This window comes from Pelophylax lessonae, assembly GCF_965119305.1.
Source record: "Pelophylax lessonae genome assembly, chromosome: 3".
NCBI classification, from domain to species: domain Eukaryota; kingdom Metazoa; phylum Chordata; class Amphibia; order Anura; family Ranidae; genus Pelophylax; species Pelophylax lessonae.
This window is the reverse complement of record NC_138770.1, coordinates 472,335,201-472,361,676: the sequence shown is the minus strand read 5'-3', so window position 1 is coordinate 472,361,676 and position 26,476 is coordinate 472,335,201. Positions and strand designations below refer to the sequence as shown.

The following is a 26,476-nucleotide window of genomic DNA, read 5'->3' as shown; positions in this document are numbered from 1 at the left end:
GTACCATAGGAAACCATGGTACGATGCGTTTCTGCATACTGCAAAATACAATAAGAAATGCATCGGTGTGAACATAGGATAATGAGAAAGTAGGCAGAAACTTAGACAGATGAGTGGCTGTGGATATAGTATACTTGGATTTTGCAAACGTGATTTGGCACAATTTCCCAAACACAGCCAATGTACAAGTCTACATGCGTTAAAACTTTGGTTTTTAAATGGATAGAAAACTGGCTGAAAGACTGTATTCAGAGTGTAGTTATTAATGATTCATACTCTAAATGGTCTTAGGTTATTAATGGTGTATTCCAAGGTCCATTGCTGGGACCATTTTTAACACATTTATGCTCCTTTCACACTAGCCGACTTCAACTTTGGAGTCCAACTTTGATAGGACTTTGAAGTGACTTTGATAAGTCTTCCACACTCTCTGGCATTAAAGTCGGATAAAAGTAGTGCAGGAACTTTTTCTGAAGTCGCAGTGACTTAAGTAGTGTCAATTGGAACAGCTCTCTTAGAGATACGTGGCATTTCACATGGCCTGCGACCTTGGGTCTCACAAGTCTGATCCTATGTCGCACAAGTGTAAAAGGAGCCTTATACATGATATAGAGTTTGGGATTAAAGAATACAATTTGTGTTTGCAGATGACACCAAGCTATGTAGTGGAATAACGTCCATGCAGGATATCTCCAACTTACAAGCCGACCTCAGTGCACTATTTGAATGGGCAGGTATGTGGAAAAAGAGGTTTATTATTGATAAATGTAAAGTTTTGCACTTGGGGACCATAAGGATACATCATACATTTTAGGAGAACGACAACTAGGGGAGGTAGTGCTGGAAAAGAGCCTGGATGTTTTGGTAGATCATAGATTTAACAATAGCATGCAATGCCAAACTGATAAGTGGCATAGAGGAGCTCAGCCATGAGGAAAGATTACCTAAACTGAATTTATTCTCTCTTGAGAATTAAGGGGGTGATTAAGGGGGAAGATATGATCACCATGTAGAAACACATAGGTGATTGATACAGTGAACTTGGTGCAGAGTGATTCACTTTCAAGTCATTACAGAGGATAAGGGTTGTAGGAAAAAGAGATTTAACTTCCACACATGGAAAGGTTTGTTCACAGTAAGGCCCTGTTCACACCTGAGAGTTTTTCAGCTCGTAAAACGCTCATCTCTAAAGTCTCAAAATGCCCAACAAGCAAAATCCTAATCCTTTCAATGGCATATTACAAGCGTTTTTTTTAGATGTCAATGCCTGCTTCAAAAAAACCTTCAAAAAACGCCTGAAAAATGCCCAAAAAAACACCTGAAAAAAGCCCAAAACAAAACGCCTGAAAACAGTACGCTCTGGTCTGAATGGAGCCTTAGAGCTGTAAAAATCTAAAATAGACGTTCTCAAGAACTAGTTCTCACCAGCTTAGTACAATGTTTAATTACAATGTTTAGTACAATGCATTTCTAAATACATAAAATAACAGTATTTTAGCATCTATACGTGATAACAGAGATTTTTGATCCAGGAAATATCTGATTGCCTCCTGGAGGATCAGGAAATATTTTTTCCCCCTGTATAGCAAACAGGACCATGCTGCATATCTACATAGAGGTTTTTTTTTCCTTCCTCTGAATCAATGGATATCAGATTGTATACTTTATATTGTGGTTTTCTTTTTATTGTTTTATTCTATTGATTGGCCTAGATGTCTTTTTCAACTTAACTATTTAACTATGTTGGTCTCCAAAGTTATCTCTTGTGATGATGGAGGTCAAAATTTGATTAAACTATAATCAAATAATTTTTCAATCTTGACTTGCATAAAAGTCAGTAGGGTACTATTTTTAAAGCCAAACTCCCAAAAAAAAGTTTTAATTTCTATGAGTTGATCAAAGGTCCCTCAATCCTCTAAGGGCAAGTTACCATGTGTTAGATAGGGGTCTCCTTTTACTGCTCATATGTGGCTTTTTCGTACTTCCTGGGCGTAAGAGAAAGGGAAGCCATTCAGGTCTTCTGGGGGTTCCAGGAAGACACGATTAGGTAAATCAACGACCGGCCAGTCCGGATCTTCAGATAAACCCTTGTCTGCATGAAGGGGTGCCCTCACCTGTTTCTGGGGTGGGGGGGGGGTCTTTGCTTCTTTCCGGAACCATGAACTTCCTTGATTCAGGACAAATGGGTTCACGAACTGATCCGATCAGGGTGCAAGAACGAATTCCGGTCTTGACCGCTAGACAGGTTCTTCCTGTTCAATCTTTGCCTATCTCCAGACCGGTTAAGGGATCTATGAGAGGCGGTACAAGATCTGCTTTCACAAAGTTTGATTGTGCCGGTTCCCTTTCAGGAACACTTTCAAGGGTTTTACTCAAACCTGTTTACTGTTCCCAGGAAAGAAGGCAAAGTGTGTCCTGTCCTGGACCTCAAGGCTCTGAACCGCTTTGTGCAGGTACAGAAGTTTTGAATGGAATCCATTCGAACGGTATTGGGGTCCTTACACCAGTGAGACTTTTTGGCCTCCATAGATATCAAGGACACATATCTACACATCCCTATCTACGCTGGACATCAGCGGTTTCTTCACTTTGTGGTAGCAGAGGAGCATTATCAATTTGTATCCTTTGGTCTCACTTCCGCCCCCAGGGTTTTTACCAAGGTGCTGGCCCCGGTGTTGGCATTACTACTCCAGGAGGGGATTTCGGTATGGAGGTATCTGGACGATCTCCTCTTGAGAGCGGACTCTCATTCAGCCCTACTGGGTGACTTGACGATCACTGTCAGAACCCTGCAAGAGTTTGGTTGGAACATCAATTTTAAATCCGCCCTGATACCGTCCTTGAGACTGAATTATCTGGGTCTCACTCTGGATTCCGCTTTGGCGAGGGTCTTTCTTCCCCCAGAAAAGCTGCAAAAGTTGCAGGGAGCTATTCGGTTGCTGTTGGCATACAGTCTGTCCTCTCTGCGGACTTGCATGCAGGCCTTGGGTCTGATGGTATCAACCTCCGAGGCGGTTCTGTTTGCTCAGTTCCATACTAGACTTTTGCAACGGGAGCTTCTTGTCAAATGCAACAATGATCCAAAGTCCTTGGACACTTTGATTCAGTTGAGTCCCACCACAAAGTCTGCTCTGTTGTGGTAGCTTCATTCACCAGCACTATGCCAGGGCAAGTCCCTCCTTCCATTGTTTTGGATGGTGGTAACCACGGATGCCAGCCGTCGGGCTGGGGCGGGGTGCTTGGGAAGCTCTGTGCCGAAGGAACCTGGACAGTAGAAGAGTCCAAACTGCCAATAAATGTTTTGGAGCTCAGAGCAATAAAGCTTTCCTCTGAGCCACTGGTCGACTCGTCTGCAAGATTGCCCGCTTCGGATTCAATCGGACAATGCCATAGCTATGGCTTACATCAATCACCAGGGGGGCATCAAGAGTGTCTTGACGGCCAGGTAGGTGGCCGAGATTCTGGCCTGGGCAGAAAAGTTTGTTCCAGGTCTCTCTGCTGTGACTGGCAAGAGGATTACCTGAGTCGTCAGGTGTTGGATTTCGTCAGGGAGAACCTAACGTCTTTGGCCAGTCCAATTGCTACCTCTCTTGCTCTTTTAATAGGTGTGTCACCATTTGTCTCCTGTGAAATGTGTTTCTTGTAAAAATGCAATATTAGTAGCGTTCCTCCTGAGCTCCTCTAAAATGTTGTGTCTTTTTGTTGGGATATTCAAACCTCTTATGTCATTAATTTTAATTGATCCATATCCTTATTTCCCCTCCCCTCAGTTCTCCTACCTGCTGTTATTTCCTCCATTTATAGACCGGAAAGAGGGCTGGGAGCTGCTTCTACGATATTTCCACTTATACTTCATACTGTTTTCAGCTAGGAGATTGACATCAACCAAAGATTTTTCCTTAAATCCTCTACAGCAGAATTTATTTTCCCTTCCCCCCCCCCCATCCCTCCTCCACATATTCCCCGCTCCCCTTTTTCATCTTGATGTTATTTTGACCTACTGAAGATCTAATCGTAGGCGTTAGGAGGGGTCTACCCTTGGATGTGATGCTCTACTGCAGCTCTATCTACTTGTCGCTCCCTCTTACAGCCTATCCATCACACCCATTCAGCCCCCCCCCCCAAACCTCCCTCCCTCCTCCTAGTCCCTAAACAGACTCAATTTAAAATTTACATCAAGGTCAGTTCTTCTTTTTGAGGCCAAACACTGCTGTTCTTCACTATTTACTTCTTCTGTTTCTTTTTCATATTCTTCTCTCCAGCTAGGAATATCTAATTTTCCACAAACGTCATGTATTTCTTTGAGGGACCTTAGTCTTGCTGATGGTCTGTTTCTTCTACCTGTAAAGCAGGAAGGAAACCCCAAATTATATTGGATGCCCAACCAATTCTGCATTGATGCCACAAGTGTTCTCAATATACTCCTTTTTAATGTGGCCTGCGAGTGGGTCAGAAAAAATCTGTAAATGTCTACTTCCATAGCTGATAGATGTTTTTTTTTTATGTTTGTCCAGATCTGAGCCTTGTCTGCATAATTTTGAAACCTTACGATAACATCCCTTGGGACGTCAACCGAGATGTTTTCAGGTCTCCTAAGACGATTCTCTCTATTTTAATCTTATTAGTTTCGTCTTTCTCCAGCAGTGAGTTAAAGATTTTCCTAATTTTATCAGACAGATTCTCACCTTGTTGTTCTGGTAGGCCCCCTGATTCTCAGATTTTTCCTCCTGCTTCTATTTTCTTGGTCCTCCATCTTATAAGCAAGATCCCTTTTTTCCTTTCTCGGTTCACTCATCTCTCCCTTTAAAACATTTATTGTTCTTAAATATTCTTTCTGTTTCATCTCTAGGTCTTTCAAACGATGCAACAGTTGACCCAAATCTTTACCAATTGATATTGGATATGTTTTTAAAGAAACTTTCAATGGTCTAAGCTTTGCAGCTATTTCTCCTTTTGTGAGTAGTTGATCACGTAATGTTATTTCTACTTCTTGATCTAATTTGGCTTCAACAGCCTTGGCTTGTTCAGACATAATTTGTTCCTCCATTAAGCCTGTTGAGCCCCCTTTTTGAATCCCTCCTTATTTCGATCTGTTTCGCCCGGGTCCCTTGGAGTTTCCCAGATAAAGATAGTGATTTTATCTGTATTATCTTCTTGAATAATACATTTTTAATAGTATTGGGGCTGGCACTTATTTTAGATGTTTTGTCCGGGGCGCATCCTCTTGTTGGTCTTCCCTTCGGGGTGCCTGGTTGTTCGTTAAAAATTGTCTCATCCATTTAAAGGCTTTATTGAGCACAATTTCTTAAAAGAAGGGTATAAAGATAAATATAAAGGATTTCAGATAGTTTCCATTAATGTTAATGTTCTCAAGTTCAACTCCTGAACAAAAAGATTCCTGACAGCATAGAATACTTTAGGGTCTTCATCCAAATTTAGAGCAAATCATTCAGTAACCACCGATCTATTCCAAAAAATTAACAGAACAATCAGATATCAAAACAGGTCAGTTAAAATTTACATAAAGCTCACATTAGTTATTGATCATCAACAATATTATACTCCAGAGAAGAAAAAGGTAATGGAAGGATCTCACCGTTCTAGTAGAAAAGCCAAGGGCGTCCGATGATGGGCCGACCGGGTCAAAAACAGCAGAATATTTGATAATCTTGAGGCAGGACGAGCAGCTCGATCAAATACAGATCAATTGATGATGGTCACTGCTAATTTTGAAGGAGCAAAAATAGCTATCAAGAGTTGCTCAGCAATGTATTGCTATTTTATTTCAAGTGGCGATTGTTAATGTCACACAGTCACAGCCATGATATGGTGGTGTAATGGTTTCCCATATAATTTGAGTGGGAGGGTAAGAGCAAGGGGGGATCATGTCTTGCTCTTGCTCCTACCCCTGTGCACAGCCTTCAGCCTCACCACTGGACCCCCAGGCGTCGGTACCACATCATGCAATATCCAGATGTCCAGACGTTTTCAGCGTGGGGAGCCGAACCGCTCTCACACCAACTCTGCCGACTCTGCAAGCTGTCAGGCAGTCTCTCCGCCTCGCCTCTAGCCTCGAGTCCTGCAACGACCGCACACCCAGACAACCCAGAGTCAGGCAGCCACAGGTGAGAGGAAAAATGTACGTGAGGGCAGGAGGGGGAAGCTGTCCATGCCACCCAGCATTCAGCTGGATCCGTGGCTGACAGGGCAAGGGATTAGGCAGCCAAAAGCTGGGTCACTGAGCACTCTGCTCTCATGGTGTTCGGTGCCTGGAGCATCCCTCACTCACGGCCGGGCCATACAGGCTCCTTCCCCCTGTGTCCAGACAGCTATTTCTAAAATGGTGGCTATACCTTCTACAAAATGGTGGAAGACATTTCATCTCCCATTCTCCTACACACGTACTGAAAGAAATACATTATCGTGTCTAACATGCAAAACCTGCAACTGTAAAAATCTTTTTAAGCATGCCATGCATTACATTAGCAGCATTGAATTTATTTACAGATTCAAGTTAAGCTGGGACTTGTGGTTCCACAACAGATGGTGAGACAGCAGCTACAACAATGAGATATATATACGCAAATTGTATTTAAGTGATCATTGCAGTCAGCTGCACCATCAAAATATCTAATAATCCTCTGACTATAAACTGCAGTATTATTTATGTCAAATTGAACCATCTGCCTAATGCAGTATTTCAGCAAGAAAAGGGATTAATGATTATAGAAACAAACCCTCTATTCAGTATAAGATATTTTCCTCCCAGAAGCAGTATGCTAGATACACAAAATGGGTGAACTTTGTGTCGCAAATTTTCGAAAACAATCAACTTCTAACTCCCTCAGCCCACTCATGGCGCTGTCTAACTGACGTACATATTCATAGGAATATAGAAAAGAGTATTGAATCACGCCTTCCACACACACTCACTGGCAATAACATCAAGCAATCCCTAGCCTCTTCACGAAAATCACAATCATTCAGATAGAGCAGGGGTCTTCAAACTATGGCCCTCCAGTTGCTCCATTTTTACAATGCCTCATGGGATGTGTAGTTCTGCAACAGCTGGAGGGCCGTAGTTTGATCATTTTACTTCTCATACATAAACACACTCACACACAACAATACATTTAACTAACTCACAGAAATATACATTTTCCTATCAAATATTAATAATTCTAATTTTAATTGTATGTCACATACATACAGTATCTCACAAATATGAGTACACCCCTCACATTTTTTTAAAATATTTTATTATATCTTTTCATGTGACAACACTAAAGAAATGACGCTTTGCTACAATGTAAAGTAGTGAGTGTGCAGCTTGTATAACAGTGTAAATTTGCTGCCCCCTCAAAATAACTCAACACACACCCATTAATGTCTAAACCACTGGCAACAAAAGTGAGTACACCCCTAAGTGAAAATGTCTAAATTAAGCCCAAAGTGTCAATATTTTGTGTGGCCACCATTATTTTCCAGCACTGCCTTAACCTTCTTGGGCATGGAGTTCACCAGAGCCTCACAAGTTGCCACTGGAGTCCTCCTCCACTCCTCCATGACGACATCACTGAGCTGGTGGATGTTTGAGACCTTGCACTCCTTCACCTTCTATTTGAGGATGCCCTACAGATGGTCAATAGGGTTTAGGTCTGGAGACATGCTTGGCTAGTCCATCACCTTTATCCTCAGCTTCTTTAGCAAGGCAGTTATCATCTTGGAGGTTTGAGGTCATTATGTTGGAATACTGTCCTGCGGCCCAGTCTCTGAAGGGAGGGGATCATGCTCTGCTTCAGTATGTCACAGTACATGTTGGCATTCATGGTTCCCTCAATGAACTGTAGCTCCCCACTGCTGGCAGCACCCATGCAGCCCGAGACCATGACACTCCCACCACCATGCTTGACTGTAGGTAAGACACGCTTGTCTTTGTGCTCCTTGCCTGGTTGCCCCCACACACGCTTGACACCATCTGAACCAAATACTTTATCTTGGTCTCATCAGACCACAGGACAAGGTTCCAGTAGTCCATGTCCTTAGTTTGCTTGTCTTCAGCAAACTGTTTGCGGGCTTTCTTGTGCATCATCTTTAGAAGAGGATTCCTTCTGGGATGACAGCCATGCAGACCAATTTGATGCAGTGTGCGGAGTATGGTCTGACCAACAGGCTGACCCCCACCGCTTCAACCTCTGCAGCACGCTGAGCATGTGCACTCAACTTCTTTGGTCGACCATGGTGAGGCCTGTTCTGAGTGTTAAACCGCTGTATGGTCTTGGCCATGTGCTGAATCTCAGTTTCAGGGTCTTGGCAATCTTCCTTAAGCCTAGGCCATCTTTGTGTAGAGCAATAATTATTTTTTTCAGATCCTCAGAGAGTTCCATGAGGTGCCATGTTGACCTTCCAGTGAGCAGTATGAGAGAGTGAGAGCAATAACACCAAATTTAACACACCTGCTCCCCATTCACACCTAAGACCTTGTAACACTAATGAGACACATGACATTGGGGAGGGAAAATGGCTAATTGGGCCCAATTTGGACGTTTTCACTTAGGGGTGTACTCACTTTTGTTGCCAGCAGTTTAGACATTAGTGGCTGTGTGTTCAGTTATTCTGAGGGGACAGCAAATTTACACTGTTATACAAGCTGTACACTCACTACTTTACATGGCAACGTGTCATTTCTTCAAAGTTGTCACATAAAAAGATATAAAAAAAAATATTTACAAAAATGTGAGAGGTGTACTCACTTTTGTGAGATACTGTACCATTTCCATATTCATCATACGCTATGTGCAAGATTCAGGAGCAGTAGGCACTCTACATGCATATGTCGCCTTACAAAAACACTGGTCTCAAGACACGAAAAACCGCCAAGGCCTGCTTGCCACGGCGATTAGGAATGTCTCAACCTGATCTTAACTCAGTTAGTACACAGACAGGTATAATAGCTACATGTACATACCTTTTTAACTTTGTTAACAAATGGAGCTCCAAAACTTTCCTGACATTTCTACACTCATAAGTTTTGTTTTACACCATAACTTTTATGTTCTATTTATCTTTGCACATACAATAAAAAAAGGTACCTTTTTCTACTAGTAACTAAGTATCAGTACTCCTCCTAAAAAAATATTTAACGTGGGCTTTCCAGGGGTCTGACAACCCCAAGGCCTCTTCCAGATTTATTGCCAGTTCAGTATCCGAACATGCATGTACAAACCCGATTCCAAAAAAGTTGGGACACTGTACAAATTGTGAATAAAAACAGAATGCAATGATGTGGATATTTCAAATGTTTATATTTTATTCAGAATACAACATAGATGACATATCAAATGTTTAAACTGAGAAAATGTATAATTTTAAGGGAAAATTAAGTTGATTTTAAATGTCATGGCATCAACACATCTCAAAAAAGTTGGGACAAGGCCATGTTTACCACTGTGTGGCATCCCCTCTTCTTTTTATAACAGTCTGCAAATGTTTGGGGACTGAGGAGACAAGGTGTTCAAGTTTAGTAATAGGAATGTTGTCTCATTCTTGTCTAATATAGGCTTCTAGTTGCTCAACCGTCTTAGGTCTTCTTTGTCGCATCTTCCTCTTTATGATGTGCCAAATTTTTTCTATGGGTGAAAGATCTGGACTGCAGGCTGGCCATTTCAGTACCCGGATCCTTCTTCTACGCAGCCATGATGTTGTAATTAAAGCAGTATGTGGTCTGGCATTGTCATGTTGGAAAATGCAAGGTCTTCCCTGGAAAAGAGACGATGTCTGGATGGGAGCATATGTTGTTCTAGAACTTGGATATACCTTTCAGCATTGATGGTGCCTTCCAGATGTGTAAGCTGCCCATGCCACACGCACTCATGCAACCCCATACCATCAGAGATGCAGGCTTCTGAACTGAGCGCTGATAACAACTTTGGTTGTCCTTGTCCTCTTTAGTCCGGATGACATGGCGTCCCAGTTTTCCAAAAAGAACTTCAAATTTTGATTCGTCTGACTACAGAACAGTTTTCTACTTTGCCACAGTCCATTTTAAATGAGCCTTGGCCCAGAGAAGAGGCCTGCGATTCTGGATCATGTTTAGATATGGCTTCTTTTTTTGCCTATAGAGTTTTAGTCGGCAACGGCAAATGGCACGGTGGATTGTGTTCACCAACAATGTTTTCTGGAAATATTCCTGAGCCCATGTTGTGATTTCCATTACAGTAGCATTCCTGTATGTGATGTAGTGCCGTCTAAGGGCCTGAAGATGTTTGGCATCCAGTATGGTTTTCCAGCCTTGACCCTTACGCACAGAGATTGTTCCAGATTCTTTGAATCTTTGGAAGATGATATGCACTGTAGATGATGAGAACTTCAAACTCTTTGCAATTTTTCTCTGAGAAACTCCTTTCTGATATTGCTCCACTATTTTTCGCCGCAGCATTGGGGGAATTGGTGATCCTCTGCCCATCTTGACTTCTGAGAGACACTGCCACTCTGAGAGGCTCTTTTTATACCCAATCATGTTGCCAATTGACCTAATAAGTAGGGATGATCGAACTTTTGAAAAGTTCGGTTCGACCAGAACACCCGAACTTCCCGAAAGTTCGGCCCGGATTTCAGAACCCCATTGAAATCAATGGGACCCGAACTTCGGTAATCAAAAAACACCATTTTGAAGCCCTAAAAAACAATAAATGCCCCTAAAAAGTGCCTAGGGTTCTGGGTCATGCCCCAGGGACTATTAATCGCACAAAAAAAAGTTCTTAAAAATTGTCGTTTTTGATAGAGAGCCAATTATTGAAAAAATTATTGGGAAAAAAAATTAGATTTCTTTGGATTTAGTGTCTGGGGGGTCTAAAAAGCATACCTGTTAAGTTTCAGCTCTGTAGCATGTCCAGAACCAGAAAAAAGATTGTTTGTATTAGAATTGCAGTAGAGCAGGCATAGGGCTCCGCTATTTTCACACCTGGCCGTTTTTGCTGCAGGCGTTTATTGGGCTTTTTTGTGGACGTCTTTGGAGGCAGGCATGACATCTGAACTTCTGTGTAGGGGTATATATACACACACACACATGTATGTATATATACACATACACACATATAGGTGTGAAAGTAGCAGAACCCTATGCCTGCGCTAATGAAATTATTTGCAGGCATAGGGCTCCGCTCCTATCACACCTATATGTGTGTATGTGTATAAATACATATATGTGTGTGTGTGTATATATACCCCTATACAGAAGTTCAGATGTTATGCCTGCCTCCAAAGACGCTTAAAAAATGCCCAAAGAAAAAAACGCCTGCAACAACACACCTGGGCGTTTTTGTTGGGCATTTTCTGGGCGTCTTTGGAGGCAGGCATAACATCTGAACTTCTGTATAGGGGTATAAAAAATGCCTGCAACAAAAAGGCCAAGGTGTGTTGTTGCAGGCATTTTTTGGGGCATTTTTAGGGCGTCTTTGGAGGCAGGCATAACATCTGAACTTCTGTATAGGGGAATATATACACACACACATATATGTATTTATACACATACACACATATAGGTGTGATAGGAGCGGAGCCACATCCCTGCAAATAATTTTATTAGCACATGGATGGGGTTTCCGCTACTTTCACACCTATATGTGTGTATGTGTATATATATTAGGGCTGTGCATCTTCACTTACCTCACGATTCGATGCGATTACGATTATTAGGGTCGCAATTCGATACGATTCGATTCCGCGATGCATCACGATGCATCACAATTACTGCCCAATGCCCATGCCCAGCCCACTGCCCAATGGTTTTCAAAACTTTATAAAAAAAAACAAACAATCAAGCAGTCAAAAATAAAAGAATCCTTTTTATTTTCATTTGCTTCAAAGGACACTTTCCTGGACCCTGTCATGGCCTGCAAGCCCTGCATACTTTAGTGCACTTGCACTGCAAACATATAGGAAGGTCTGAAAATGCAAACAGCATAGCAGAGACAGACAACAACACTAGTATTTTACTAGAAGTAACAGTAAAATTAGTAAAAAAACTGTAGTAGTGCAGTTTACTGCTTCATAAAAGAAAATATTAATATAAGCCAGGCCTACCACCATTTAAAGTACAACTAAAGGCCAAACTTTTTGGATTTTGGATAAAGTTTGGCCTATAGTTGTACTTTAAGGCAAGCCAAGATAGAAGAAGCCAGCCAGCCAAGCTAATATTCTTGTGAAAATGGTCATCATAAATTCCCACAAAACATTATATATAAATCCTTTTATGTGAATATGCATTGCAATAAATTCCAGGTGTGCCATAACCTGTCCTCTACAAAACAGAGCACTTCCTGACTAGTAGCAAACATCAAGGGTGAACCTGGCAATAGTGCACTGCTGCATAACTTCCATGTTCACCGTGATGTTTGTTTCCCTCTGCAACTGCCAGTCAACTCAAGTGAGTTGATGGATTGGCTGCTAGAGGGGAGTTACAAATATAAGCTTTAAGCTTATCAATTCACTTATGTCACTTTTATGTCACTTTACAGAAAACGTTACCTGTCCTGCAGACAGTCTCTGTCTCTACCACGATTAAACCCAACTGAAGCCAAGCCAAAGCCACCATTAGAGGAAGGAAAACCCTTGACAGAGTAAATCATCAACTAAAGCTTAAACTTTGAGTAAATCTTCATGGGATCACAAAAAAACACACAACACGATTGTCTGCATCAGAATCATGAGAACTGAAGAAAGGTTTGGCATTGCCACACTGGTACAACTCAAGGCATATAGGTTAGGTCAGGTTTGTGTGTATTTGTGATCCAGTAAAGATTTAATCAAGGTTTTACGCTTCAATGTAGGATTGATTTAATCTTTCAAGGATGTCCTTTCCTGTACCGTGGCTGCCTGGCTTGCCTTCAGTTGTCTAGATACACTTTTACCTTTAGTATTTGTTTGGTTGAGGGAACCCCCTACACTTGCTATTGCTACAGAGTACAACAGACCAGCAGACAGACATGCGTTGCAATAATTTCCAGGTGTGTGCCATAACCTGTCCTCTACAAAACAGAGCACTTCCTGACTAGTAGCAAATATCAAAGGTGAACCTGGCAATAGTGCACTGCTGCATAACTTCCATGTTCACCGTGATGTTTGTTTCCCCCTGCAACTGCCAGTCAACTCAAGTGAAGTGAGTTGATGGCTGCTAGAGGGGTGTTATACAAATATAAGCTTAAGCTTAAATAATTATCAATTCACTTATGTGAATGGACCATTTTTGAAAAAAAGCCATTCTCCATCTCTCCAGTGCTAGAAAAGCTGTAAAAAATATAAAATGTTCCAGGTTCACTGCGATTGTGTTTGCCCCTGCCATTGCCAGTCAACTAAACACAGTGTGTGTGTGTGTCGTGACTACTCAAAAGCTTATACGCAGCCTCATCAGCATCAACTCAACACACACACACTCTGTGTGTATGTGTGTGTTGAGTTAATGCTAGAGCTGCGTTATAAGCTCTTGAGTTGTCACGACAGTCAGTCAGTCAGTCACGTTACAGAAAGAAAACTTTACCTGCACTGCACTGAGCAGCACTCTACCATGTCGATTACATCTGTAACTGAAGCCAAGCTAGCCAACAAGCCAACATTAGAGGAAGGAAAATCCTTGAGAGAATAAATTGTAAACTGAAGCTTAACCTTGAGGAAATCCTATGGGGGTCACATTCACAAACTCACAAATATAGTATATTACACAAGAATCCACAATTGGTGTTTGTGATCCAATAAGATAAGATTTACTCGAGGTTAAGCTTCAAATGTACAAGTTATTTCTCTCAATGATTTTCCTTCCTATAATGCTGCACCGTGGCTGGCTTGGTGTCAGTTGTCTAGAAGAAAATACACTTTAATATTATTTATTTGGTTGAGGGTTAAATGAACCCCTAGTACTTGCCTAGACACTTTTAGTGTGAAGCAACGGAACGGATTATGGATTGGAAATGGATACAAACAAACCATCAGTGCTATAAAGCTATAAAACAAGACTGGTGATGTGACTGACTGGTGACTGGCGGCAGACTGAATTAGTAATTACTAATTCATTAAAAACATGAATTAGTAATTATTTCAGTGCTTAGCATTTGGGAACATGTAGGTTTTTCTGTAAGAACACATGTAGATGATCCACATGCTCAGGTTTAAGACTGCTTCTTTTCGCTGTTATAACATCTCCTGCAGTAGAGAAAACACGCTCTGCAGATACACTTGTACCTGGGATACACAAGTATTGCTTTGACAGCTGAGAGAGGAGGGGGAATATGACCTCATGCTCATGCCACCATTTTAAAGGGTCCTCAGTGAGAGGCAGAGGTGGGGCTTTACAATATTTTTCCATTTCGTCTTCTGCCTTGGCATAGGGGGTCTTAGGTTCTATTGCACCATCAGTGAAAGACTTCCCCAGCAAAGTCATGAGCAGCGATGTTGTGGCCTTTTTTTTGGGAGGAGAATGGCTGTCCTCAATGGGTGTTGTTTCTTCTTCCACAGTTGCTTTTTCCCTAGGCACTTCATCCACATTTGTCCTTCTATTAGATGTAACCTGTGTGTTTGAACAAAAGATAATAGTATAAGAAGAGCTGAACTGACTAAGGTGCACGGTAATCCATACCATAAAGTTCCACTTCCCACACCACATCAGTGAATCAGGGCATGTTATTACACAACACAATGTAGCTGAGCTTCTAGCTGTCTGGCAGGAAACGTGATGAAATTCTAATTACCTCCAAAGATGCAGCCTCCTCAGTCACTCCTCTGTATATCTCCGATCTCTCCTCCTCTGTGAGAATAAAAGGCAGTCCTTTAAAGCGAGGATCCAGAGCAGAGGCTGTATGAAGGATCTTCTTCTCTGCCTCACTGCTGTACCTCTTCAGGAGATCTGTTTTGATTGCATTCTTGATCTCATGGGTCATGGCTGTGTCTCCCATGGTGTCTGTCATGCTCTGGAGCAGTTGTGCATTTAGAGGGGCAATGAGAGACACTGTTGGGTTGCGCTCTTCTGACATCAGCAAGGTTGCATCCTTCATTGGCTTTAATGCACTCACAGCGTCCTCTGCATTTGACACATCTGTTTGATGTGTGCAGAGATCAGACTCTCCTTTTCTGACTTCTGGAGACAGCAAGATGGCACAAAAGGTTGTTGTTCTAAGAACCTCTCGACCATGTCATATGCGCTGTTCCATCTTGTTGGCACATCAGTTATTAGCTTATGATTCTTCAGGCCCAGACATTTCTGTTTCTCTTTTAGACAGTGGCTTGCTCTAGTGCTGCGATGGAAGAATGTGGATATTCGTCGCACTCTGGCGAGAAGCCTGGAGAGCGTGGCCCCTTTCAGTGCCCGCTGACATGCAAGATTGAGTGTATGGGCAAAACATTTAACATGAGGAAATTTACCAACTTGAGCTGCAACTATCATGTTCGCCGCGTTGTCGGTCACAAGCACTACAGATTTATCAGACAGCTGCCATTCTTCCACAACATGAGACAGTAGCTCTGCCAAATGAGCACCTGTGTGAGACTCATAAATGGCTCTTGTTTGCAACACATGTGACAAGACCTGCCAGTCCTTAGTAACGTAATGTGCTGTTATTGTAACATAGGACTCCGTTGTGACTGACGTCCATGAATCACACGTTATTGCGACTCGACTGGCTTGGTTCATTGATGCAAGTACCTGAGCTTTGGTGTGGTGGTAGAGTGCAGGTATAACGTTTTCTGTAAAGTGCCTGCGTGATGGGATCTTATAACGTGGCTCTAGCGTCTTCACAAGGTAGCGAAACCCGGCGTTGTCCACAACTGAGTAAGGCCGTAGGTCCTTGGCGATGAAAGCTGCCACAGCTTTGGTTAGTTTCTTCCCTTTTTCTGAGTTGGGCGGATAAGTTGACAGTATGGCATCAATTCTTGGCTGATCTGGGTCTAGCAGTCTTTCCTTGGCAGTGGTGGCACTGCTGGTGGCGACAGGTGTTACTAACTCAGAGTGAAAACGGCTAACATGGTTTCTCAAGTTCGTAGTATTCCCTAGATATTTAATTGTTGTGTGACAGGCTTTACATACGGCGTGTGTCTTGTCCAACTCACGCTTCCCTGTGTGTTCGTAAAATCCGAAATGTGCCCAGATGTTTGCTCTTAAAACGCTAGGTGCATTTTTAATCTCTCGATCTTTTTCTCCTTCTGCCATATTTACCACCATACTACCACGTATGTGGCGGAGACGGATGACGTAAGTTGCCAAACTCTGTCAGTGTTTAAAAAAAAAATAAAAAAAAAAAACTTGTAAACTAAGCCGCAACAAATCAACCAAGCAACATCTTTCATAAAATATGACTGTCTGTCTGTCAGACTCCCTTCCTTGCATGCACTGAGCCAAAACCCCCGGGGCCCCCCCTTACCCCACAGCTGCCTGTGACAGTGACACTGACAGAGACCCCCCTCCCCCCACAGCTGAGCTGACTGCAGCCTGACACACTGACAGAGACCTGGGTGGATGTCCCACACCTTCCCCAATCCCCCACAGCACTGACAAACACTGAGAGTGAGTGAGTCCCCCCCCTTGCCCAGACCCCCACACTGACAGAGACCTGGAAGTCCCACACCTTCACCAATCCCCCGCAGCACTGACAAACACTTGAGTGAGAGTGAGTCCCCCCCCTTGCCCAGACCCCCACACTGACAGAGACCTGGATGTCCCCCACACCTTCCCCAATCCCCCACAGCACTGACAAACACTGAGTGAGTCCCCCCCTTGCCCAGACCCCCATAGCTGACTGACACTGACAGAGACCCCCAGGCCCCTGGCTGCCAGACTGCCACAGCAGAACAGTACCCCCGGGCCCCGACCGACCGTCCCCTGTCCCAGGCCCCCCCCATCACAGACATCCCCCAGAGATACAGACGAGAGACCCCCATGAATGATTACACAATTATTTGTTCGGACATACCTGCTGTGTGACTGTGTGGGTTGTTGTGCACTGCATTGAAGAGGAGGACAGGTGCTGTGCTGCTCTCTGGGCTCTGTGGCGGGCGGCTGGCGTCACTGGCAGTGGCGTGGCGGCTGGGCCTCCAGGGCCTGTCGGCTACGGTGAGGTGAGGCTGGCGGCGCTGGCTGGCTGCGATGGGGACGCACTTGGGGCTCCTCGCTCCTGTGTGTGGACTCACTGGACTGGCGGCTTCTGGCTTGGATGGCTGGCTGGCTTCTAGGCCGCAGGTGGGACGCCGATACACGTGGGGGATGTCTTGCTGCGCCTCGGCCCGGGTCAAAGAGGTGGAAGGGGAGGGGCGGAGCCTTTTTATTAAGCTCCCGCCACTAACCCACCAATCAGCTGCCGATCCTGCGATCTTGTGATTTTTTTTTTCCCTTGCGCGATAGGGCGTGGCCGCGGCTGATGACGTCATTTCGTATAATCGATTATGCCGGCAGCCCGCATCGATGCAGAATCGCAGAGGGTCGAATCGCAATGCATTGATCTTTCGATTATATTCCCCAGCCCTAATATATATACATATATGTGTGTGTGTGTGTGTGTGTGTATATATATACCCCTATACAGAAGTTCAGATGTTATGCCTGCCTCCAAAGACACCCAAAAAATGCCCCAAAAACACGCCTGAAACAAAAACGGCCAGGTGTGAAAGTAGTGGAGCCACTACCCTGCTCTACTGCAATTCTAATACAAACGATCTTTTTTCTATGGCGGTCACCATGAAATGGAAGAGTTTGGTCACCCTGCCATAGCAGTCAGAGTCAGTTCACCCTACACTACACTACGGTCCCCCTGACACTTAACACTTTCCCTACAGAAACTAGATTATTGAATCTAACTATAGTGGAAAATAGTACCCTAACTACACTAGATATCCCTTTCCTCACACTAATAATTGCTAAATGACACTTTTGAAGCAGGAGTAACAGAACTGCTTCCACTCTCTTTCACAGCCCTGTATTAAAGTGCTAGAGATTTGGCGGGGCTATCTTATATACTGGGGGGCGTATTCACTACTGATTGGCCTCTGGACCCCCTAGTCACTCCAATCACATTCCTAGCATCCTCCTGCCCCCTCAATTGGCTTTTACTGATGGTTCTGGTCCAATCACTGGCTTTTAAAGCCCAGTTCCTGTCCCATTGCATTTTGGTCGGTTCTGGTTGCCGAATTCCAAACTTTTTCAGCAAAAAGTTTGGAATTTGGCCGAATTTCGAACAGTCAATGTTCAGGTTGAACCCATGGTCGACCCGAACCGTTCGATCATCCCTACTAATAAGTTGCAAATTGGTCCTCCAGCTATCCCTTATATGTACATATGTATGTATGTACGTAACTTTTTCGGCCTCTTATTGCTACCTGTCCCAACTTTTTTGGAATGTGTAGCTCTCATGAAAGAGCCAATATTTGGCATGACATTTCAAAATGTCTCACTTTCAACATTTGATATGTTATCTATATTATATTGTGACTAAAATATAAGTTTATGAGATTTGTAAATTAGTCCATTCCTTTTTTTACTCACAATTTGTACAGTGTCCCAACTTTTTTGGAATTGGGTTTGTAAATTTAGGCAACCCAAAGAACCTCTTCCAAACCTTTTATAGGTCTAGGAAACCAACTTGGGTTCTTCAGGGGTCAAAATAAACCCCCAAAACCACTTCCGAACTCTTTTATCAGTCTAGGATCCCAACATGCATGTGCAGCACAGGTTACACCTCTGCCGGTTTACCCTTTAATATTTTATAAAACCTAGCACCAAGGGTATCTCATCCTTAAAAATGCATCTAATGCACTTACAGTTCAGAAGACCTAACCTGCCTTCATGGAAATCTGCCTGGCACAGTGATACCCAGCAACAATCATTCTCTCCCCCTGTTGCTGAGCAGACATGGACAACACAATGCAGAACTTGCAATAAAACGTGTTGAATCCATTACCTTACCAGCATGGAGTTAAAGTGATTGTAAAGTCTCTTTATTTTTAACCGGTTGCCGACCGCCGTACGACTATATACTGCGGCGGTCAGCCCCGGCCAGGCAGAGTGACGTATCGGTACGTCACTCGCCTGTCACTGACTTGCGAGCCTATCGCGGGCGGGCGCGCGCCCGCCGAGGCGTGCGCCCGCCGCGGCTCGTTCACAGGCAAGTCAGTGCGTGTGACCGGCGGACTCGATGTCCGCCAGTCACACTGCGATCGCTCCTGTGAAGGGAGAAAGACAGAGCAGCTTGTGTAAACAAGCTGCCTGTCAGTTCTCCCTGTGTAAAAGTGGAGATCTGACCGTTCTACTATGTAGAACGGTTGATCTTTGCTTTTACACCAATAGGAATGTCCCTACACAGTTAGAATCACGCCCCTAGGACACACTTAACCCCTCCCTGTCCAATAAAGTTAACCCCTTCCCTGCCAGTGTAATTTTTGCAGTAACAGTGCATATGTATAGCACTGATTACTGCAGTAATGTCACTGGTAACCCCAAAAGTGTCGAAAATGTCAGTCAAGGGTCCGATCTGTCCGCCGCAATGTCGCAGTACCGAAAAAAAAATCGCAGATCGCCGCCATTACGCGTTAAAAAAAAAAAAAAACAAAAATGACAAAAATCTTTCCCTTTGTTAGTAAACGCGATAACTTTTGCGCAAACCAATCAAAATACGCTTTTTGCGATTTTTTTTACCAAACATAGGTAGCATAAAACAAATTGGCCGAAAAATGTTAAAAAATTTTGATTTTTACTTTTTTTTTTGGGGAATTTCATATAAAAAAATGTGAAAAATATTGTTATTTTTGCAAAATTTACGCTCTTTTTTTGTTTATAGCGCGTGATCAAAAAATCGCACAGGTGATCAAATACCACCAAAAGAAAGCTCTGTTTGTGGGAAAAAAAGGGCGTCAAATTCGTTTAGGTACAGCGTCGCACGACCGCGCAATTGTCCGTTAAATTCACGCAGTAAAAAAGCGCAAAAAAACCCCTGGTCCTTTAGCAGCCAAATCCTCCGGGGCTTAAGTGGTTAAATTAAAAATAACAAACATGTCATACTTACCTCCCCTATTGCAGTGGATTAGCACACAGTGGCCCAGATCTTCCTCTTCTCGGGTCCCTCTTCTGCTCTCCTGGCCCCTCCCTCCAGTTGCGTGCCCCCCCCCCCCCCCCCAGAAAACAGCTTGCTATGGGGCACCCGAGCTGAGTCATAGCTCCATGTGACATTCAGACCGGGAGCTGCGGTCTGGCCCCACCCCCTTTCTATTCTCATTGGCTGCCAGACTTTAATTAACAGCAGCAGGAGTCAATGGTGCCGTGCTGCTGTTTTAGCCAATGAGGAGAGAAGTCCCGGATGGCCGAGACATTCCTACAACCTCGTTGGAGCTAGGGGGACCTCAGGTAAGTAATATGGGGGCTGCTGCACACAGAAGGCTTTCTATCTTAATGCATTGAATGCATTAAGATAAAAAAGCTTCTGCCTTTACAACCCCTTTAAGTTAGACAGCTACTGGGGTATTCTGATCTCGCCAGGGCCTCCAAAATGATGTAGAAAAGTAACAAACGAACAGGCAGGTTTTTTTTAACAGCTGCAGCTGGGAACAAATGTATTATTTGTTCAAATAAGGAAAGGCACGCAAGCACTTACATTAGGTGCAATACCATTGGTCAAAACATACGTCAATATAATTATCATAAATAAAATAAAATAATGGACATTATCAGTTCAGACACATGTCTGAAATTGTCTGGAATTATCTGAACTTTAGTAAACTTTCACCCAGTAAACTTGTGACTGTATGAAGCAGAGAGGTCATCTAGAGTTCATCTTTTAGAAATGAAGATTTTCTATATTTTGAAATAATATAGTGTACATTACTAAAGACTAATAACTATTGCATTAATATTGAATTAATAATAATGATGATGATAATACCACTTCTACTATAATAATATTAATATGAATATCTTAAAAACATATGCAAATTAATATGAAATACATCGGGTAATATGAAATTCCACTACAGTACTTCACTAATAGGTAGTCTCACTGTAATTCTATTTGGGCCCATGGGTACAATGAGTACCTTCCACATTTGAGCGCACCTTTGTCTTTGCACACTTCACCTCTGGCAGAGCCCATATGATGACTCTGTGTCAACATGTCCCTAATATATTTATGATGTCTATAGATACCATCATTTATGTATGATGCTACAGACTGTTCGATGTTAAGAATATCTAGTTATTATTTGACAGTCTCACTAGTATCTATTTTTCACCTGCCAAAGAGTAAGTCAGTTTGCGGTTTTCACTGGCCCTATTTATATGCTTATTTGAGGGAATTTTTACTATATCCTAAAATTAGAAGCCTATCACTAATTCAATTTGCCTCAAGATGGAAATCCTTATCTTTGGAACCATTTTGCTTTAGTCCCAAATTTTGATTATACAGAATGTATTTAACTTAGAGACCTGGGATGTGAGCTTTGGGTGTGTAAGATTGCCTGCAGTTGTTTTCCTGTATAGTGTTGTAGTCAAAGTGCCTGTTGAATAAAGATTTCTACATCTAAAAAAAGGAATTATTTTGGGAATTGTAGCTCACCATAAATTTTATATTCAAGGTGTTATTACTTCTTCCCATAAAAGCCTGTAACTCATGCTAGTGCACCTATGCAAATGACGAATATGTAATCTATATACCTGTGCCACATAACAATGTGGCACAGTTGCAAAGACAATGATCATCAAAAAAAAAAAAGGCTATGTTCCCAACCACCCAGATAAAGGTGGCATATTGTGGGGCACAACACATCCCCATTACTACCCCCTGTATCTGGGGGAAATGGGACTCCTATAGATACGTGCAATATATTGCATGTTAGAATTTATCTCAGTAGTTTCAAAATAAATTAAGAGACCAGGAGAATTGCTTCTGTTTTCTTAGAAATATTTTTACTATTTTGATCCTTATTCATGTGATATTCTGGAATACAGGCCACCAGCAGAGCATTCCCAGGGACATTCATCCCTCTATAATTTTTAATAATTTAATAGTATCCCTCACATATTAGGGCAGACTAGTTACATGCAGGGTTAAAATTTTAAATCAGCGAAGCAACTGGCATCTTCTGTTCGTGACCCTATCCCTTAGAACAGTGGTCCTCAACCCTGGTCCTCAGGGCCCACCAACAGGCCAGGTTTACAAGATAACTGAAATTCATCCCAGGTGATATAATTTGCTGCTCAGTGATTGCAGTACTCTAGTCTACATCTCCCCAAGGTAATACTTAAAATCTGGCCTGTTAGTGGGCCCTGAGGACCGGAGTTGAGGACCACTGCCTTAGAATATGAGACATCCAGGTGGTTTTGTCAAATGTTTGAGTTTTCTTTAAAGAATAGAAGGTCAGAACCCAAGTGAACCATTGGCTTAAATATTCCTGAATGTTTTTATTAATCAAGGCCTATACATCTCAAAAACGAAGAACAAATTATCCTGGAATTGTTTTACGAGTGTTCATAGAATTGATCTAAACAAATTTTAATTAGATAGGTTAGTTTGGCACATTTCCACAGGTTGATTGTTACATTTTCCCTTTATCTGAGGATTTAATTACTATCTTGTTTTTGTACTAACTATTATGTTTTTTTCTTTTGCTGTTTGGACTATTAATGTCCACATACTTGTGCATGTCTGGAGAGTGGAGAAAGTAGCTGATTTGCATTTAAATGTAGTTCTCTGTAGTTTTGTGCGTGATTTTTCAAGCTACATTGCTACCTTTCTTTCCTTGGGCATGTGAATCAGTACTGTCCCCATCTGATTGTCGTTATGCATCTGTATAATTTTCCTTGAGCTGCAAAAGAACTCTTAGGCTTCTTTCACACTATCCGTCCGTCGGATGGATTCCGTTTTTCTCAGCGGGGGATCGAGTCGCTGATCCCCCGCTGAGCAGCAGGAGGACAGCTATGTCTCCGCGCTGTGTGCGGAGACGCAGCTGTCAGTTCCCCATGCATCTCTATGGGGGAAATCGGATGTGAACGAACCGTCTGTCCGTTCTCATCCGATCCGATCCACTGGACGGATGGAAAATAGGGTTTCCATCCGTCCAGATTTGACCGATCGGATCGGGTCGGATGTCAGCGGACATGTCTCCGCTGCCATCCGATGCCCCATAGGAATGCATGGGGGGACCGTTCAGATCCGCCAAAAAACGAACAGGCGGATCTGAACGGTCCGCCTGTGTGAAAGGGGCCTAAGTGCACCTAAATTGGCTATGTTATAGCCCTTAAATTCAGCTGACAAATGTATTTTGTGCACACCACAATTTGGTTCTCTAATGCAAAGATATGTGAATGACAATTTACAGGCAAAATAAATAAGGGTTGGGACTTTATATGAGAGACACGACACTACTGCCATGGTAATGGTAACATGTTTATTAGCACATATGATATAAAGCATATAACATGACATGTACATTGTATAAAAACAATATAGATAGCAGAGCTGGTACATGATCCCCAAATCCAGATGCATGACAATCACGTAATGAAGTATAAAGAAGTAAAGATTGATTGAATAAAATCATAACAACATCAAACCCGACGCGTTTCGTGGACTTAGTATTGCCACTTCCTCAGGAGTAGTTGTATGATATAAATCTATAAAAGATATATGTATATATCAGTATAAATAGGTAACATGAATAGAGATTGATAGAAGCTGGAAGGGGAAGTGAGGGAGGAAAGGGGGGGGGGAGAAGAACCCCCGATCTCCCAGAACTTACATGTCAACTCTGACTGCAATAGGAGCTGGAGGTAAGACCTGACCCTCGGTGTCTCCCACGGGAGCCGAGGGCGTACAGAGGCAGGTACACCAGGCAAACCACGCCACACACCAGGGGGAGCATCAGCGGAAGTGCATGAGGTAAAGCTGGTATCGACATGAAGGAGAATCTAGAATTGATGAAAGGATTGTAAGATGAATATATGATTAGATATTGTATGAGTATAAGTATATGTTCAGTATGTGATAGGGAAATATATAAAGTGAAGCTGGTAATCATGTAAAAATATCTAAATTGGATAAGTAAAAATGTTTACTAATTGTGTACATATATATATATAGTAGGTATACTACTTTTTGATGCATGATATAAATGCCTAGAGTAAAACTAGTAAGAGTATCTATAGTAAATGAATGTATTTATATATATGTACTTAATGATGTTCGTAACGGTAATAATGTGTATATATACTTGGTGGTGATAAATAATAATACTGGCATAAGTGTGGGTGAAATGGTATGAAAGTGAAATATAAATAGATGTGATTGAGGATGAGGGAAAAGAAGAAGGTGAAAAAGTGGTGGCAGCACAGAAAAAAAGTGTGGAAAGGACTAAAATAGAAGATGTGAGGTCGCTGGTGGATAAGGACCCCGAAGGGGAGATGAGAACCAAAAATGTGCAACATAAAAAGTGTAAAACAGGAGCATACCACAAGGTGAAGTGTAAGTATAGTAAGATGAGCTTACCCAAGAGTAGAGGTAAGGAGAGTATGTAAAAGAAATACCAAAAACGCACTTCTGAGCTCCAGAAAAGCATGTCCCGTAGCAGCCAAGGTCACCGTCTCCTGCGCACCCAGCGTCATGGCAGTGCATACAGACGGGGTCGGTGCGGGAGCGTCAACCGCGCTGCAGAGCCGTCCCGCAGGCCACCTAATATGCACTGAGGATGGAAAGCAGCCGTTGGCGTATTGGCGCCAAATGACGTCACACGCCGGCGCAGGGCGTGACGCCGATGTGTGGCGGCACCGCCCACCAAATCCCCCGTGCCAAGAGGGGAGGGGGAGAGAGGTAGGACATACAGCACACATCGCAGCTCCCAGTGGGGACATCAGGTGACAGGCGAACCCACAGGCCAACGCCCACAAAATTGAAATGTAATAAGTAGTAAACATATGTGGGAAAACATCATAACATTACACAATCAGGTTGTATTCGAGTAAAGAAAAATATAGAGACACAGCTTATTGGGCTAAAAGATTGTCAGCCACAAAAGTGGTCAGTACAAACAGTTGTATATAATTATATATAAACCTGACAGTCCGCGTGGTGTCTCTCCATCCCTAATCGCATAGAGATAGGGGGGGAAGGATGGGACTTTAAATGAGGCGCACGATGGGAAAGTCATGCGTCTCCATCCCACATCGGCGTCACGCCCTGCGCCGGCGTGTGACGTCATTTGGTGCCAACACGGCGACGGCTGTTTTCCATCCTCAGTGCATATTAGGTGGCCTGCGGGACGGCTCTGCAGCGCGGTTGTCGCTCCCGCACTGACCCCGTCTGTATGCACTGCCGTGACGCTGGGTGCGCAGGAGACGGTGACCTTGGCTGCTATGGGACATGCCTTTCTGGAGCTCCAATAAGCTGTGTCTCTATATTTTTCTTTACTCGAATACAACCTGATTGTGTAATATTATGATGTTTTCCCACATATGTTTACTACTTATTACATTTCAATTTTGTGGGCGTTAGCCTGTGGGTTCGCCTGTCACCTGATGTCCCCACTGGGAGCCGCGATGTGTGCGTGTATGTCCTACCTCTCTCCCCCTCCCCTCTTGGCGCGGGGGATTTGGTGGGCGGTGCCGCCACACATCGGCGTCACGCCCTGCGCCGGCGTGTGACGTCATTTGGCGCCACCACGGCGACGGCTGCTTTCCATCCTCAGTGCATATTAGGTGGCCTGCGGGACGGCTCTGCAGCGCGGTTGTCGCTCCCGCACCGACCCCGTCTGTATGCACTGCCGTGACGCTGAGTGCGCAGGAGACGGTGACCTTGGCTGCTACGGGACATGCCTTTCTGGAGCTCGGAAGTGCGTTTTTGGTATTTCTTTTACATACTCTCCTTACCTCTACTCTTGGGTAAGCTCATCTTACTATACTTACACTTCACCTTGTGGTATGCTCCTGTTTTACACTTTTTATGTTGCACATTTTTGGTTCTCATCTCCCCTTCGGGGTCCTTATCCACCAGCGACCTCACATCTTCCATTTTAGTCCTTTCCACACTTTTTTTCTGTGCTGCCACTACTTTTTCACCTTCTTCTTTTCCCTCATCCTCAATCACATCTATTTATATTTCACTTTCATACCATTTCACCCACACTTATGCCAGTATTACTATTTATCACCACCAAGTATATACAGTATACACATTATTACCGTCACTACATACACTTTCACCAGCCTTACTTTATGTATTCATACCATGCATTAGATAGCAATCATACCTACTACATATATATAATTAGTAAACATTTTTATTAATCTAATTTAGATATTCTTTACGTGGCTATTCAGCTTTACCTCATATATCCTCTATCATACATTGATTAGATACTTACACCTATACAATATCCATTATTTAATTCATCATTACGAACATCATTAAGTACATATATATATATATATATATATATATATATATATATATATATATAAATA

General features: G+C 43.0%; 1 protein-coding gene across 1 annotated transcript in view; it reads left to right on the top strand.

Moving 5' to 3' along the window:
- The first annotated feature begins 689 nt into the window (after positions 1–689).
- LOC309549293 (AT-rich interactive domain-containing protein 4B-like) overlaps positions 690–26,476 on the top strand; it is a 239,794-nt gene continuing 214,007 nt past the window's right edge. The window contains exon 1 of the mRNA XM_082249444.1: positions 690–734. The gene's annotated coding sequence lies outside the window, so the exon portion shown is untranslated. The remainder of the gene's footprint in view (positions 735–26,476) is intronic.